Source organism: Sus scrofa, chromosome 10, assembly GCF_054392235.1.
Source record: "Sus scrofa isolate SSC_HxYL_T2T_F1_AM1 chromosome 10, Sscrofa_HxYL_maternal_Yorkshire_Landrace_v2.0, whole genome shotgun sequence".
NCBI lineage: Eukaryota > Metazoa > Chordata > Mammalia > Artiodactyla > Suidae > Sus > Sus scrofa.
Window position 1 is genome coordinate 39,797,501 of NC_139392.1, and position 1,747 is coordinate 39,799,247.

Here is a 1,747-nt window from a genome sequence, read left to right on the forward strand (position 1 = left end):
TCCCGGCCGACTCGGGCCCGGGTCCGAGGGGCCCCGGGGTCGACCAGCTGTCCCGGCCGACTCGGGCCCGGGTCCGAGGGCCCGCGGGGTCGACCAGCTGTCCCGGCCGACTCGGGCCCGGGTCCGAGGGCCCGCGGGGTCGACCAGCTGTCCCGGCCGACTCGGGCCCGGGTCCGAGGGCCCGCGGGGTCGACCAGCTGTCCCGGCCGACTCGGGCCCGGGTCCGAGGGGCCCCGGGGTCGACCAGCTGTCCCGGCCGACTCGGGCCCGGGTCCGAGGGCCCGCGGGGTCGACCAGCTGTCCCGGCCGACTCGGGCCCGGGTCCGAGGGGCCCCGGGGTCGACCAGCTGTCCCGGCCGACTCGGGCCCGGGTCCGAGGGCCCGCGGGGTCGACCAGCTGTCCCGGCCGACTCGGGCCCGGGTCCGAGGGCCCGCGGGGTCGACCAGCTGTCCCGGCCGACTCGGGCCCGGGTCCGAGGGCCCGCGGGGTCGACCAGCTGTCCCGGCCGACTCGGGCCCGGGTCCGAGGGCCCGCGGGGTCGACCAGCTGTCCCGGCCGACTCGGGCCCGGGTCCGAGGGCCCGCGGGGTCGACCAGCTGTCCCGGCCGACTCGGGCCCGGGTCCGAGGGCCCGCGGGGTCGACCAGCTGTCCCGGCCGACTCGGGCCCGGGTCCGAGGGCCCGCGGGGTCGACCAGCTGTCCCGGCCGACTCGGGCCCGGGTCCGTGTGGCCCTCGATGGGATCCCTGGGGTTGTCTTGATGCCGGGGCCGTCCGTCCGTCTCTGCCAACTCACTCGCTGGGGTCGTGTCTGCACCGCGTTGACTGCCTCTCTCCGGGGCCTGAGTCTCCCGGACAGGGTGTGTCGTTTTGTGTTCGATGTTTTCTGAGCTTCCCCTCTGGCCTAGTGATTTCCTTCTTCTCTATTGAAATCAAACACGTCCCAGCACTTGGGTGCATAGCATTTTATTTGGCCCGCGCCGCCCCGCCGCCCTTGCCGCGACAACGTTGCTGTCCCTGTATTAGGACGGTGAGGAGGTTCTTGTTGGTCTTCGGATGGCCGCACCCACGGTCTATGGAGCTTCCCAGGCTAGGGGTCGAACTGGTGTTACGGCTGCTGGCCTACGCCCGAGCCGCAGCCGTGCCGGATCTGAGCCTCGTCTCAACCCCCTGCGTGAGGCGAAGGATGGAGCCCGCAACCTCATGGTCCCTAGTCAGATTCGTTTCCTCTGTGCCACGAGGGAAAGTCCTGAATCAACGATGCACGGATTTAGGACGCTATGGAGGGATGCATTGGCCGGCCCCAGGTCATATGGGGTTCCGGAGCCAGGGATCCGATCCAAGTCCCAGCTGTGGCAACGTGATTACTTGAAAGAGGACCCTTTAAAGCCGGGGTGGGGGTGGCGGGAGGGGATGACACTGCATGCCATGGAGGCGCTCACCTGTCCTTTTTGTGGACACCTTTTCCGCGGTGGTGACAATGGATGCCCTGGCTGCCGTTCGGAAATGAAAGGTGAAGGCCAAGGTCCACGGTCCGTGGTCGGCGTGGTTCGTCTTCAAGGCCACGGATGAAGAAACGGGCTCCAGGAGGAAAGAGTCCAGGCCTTATGCCTGCCCTGCCTGGAGAATCCATGTCGCCACACAGCGATCCATCCCGATGCGTTCGTTGGTCCTGCGACGCCCCCTGCCGTAAGCTGCTTTTTATAGTCTCCGAAAAGGTCCGCCAGATGGCTCCCGGGGTGGGCCTG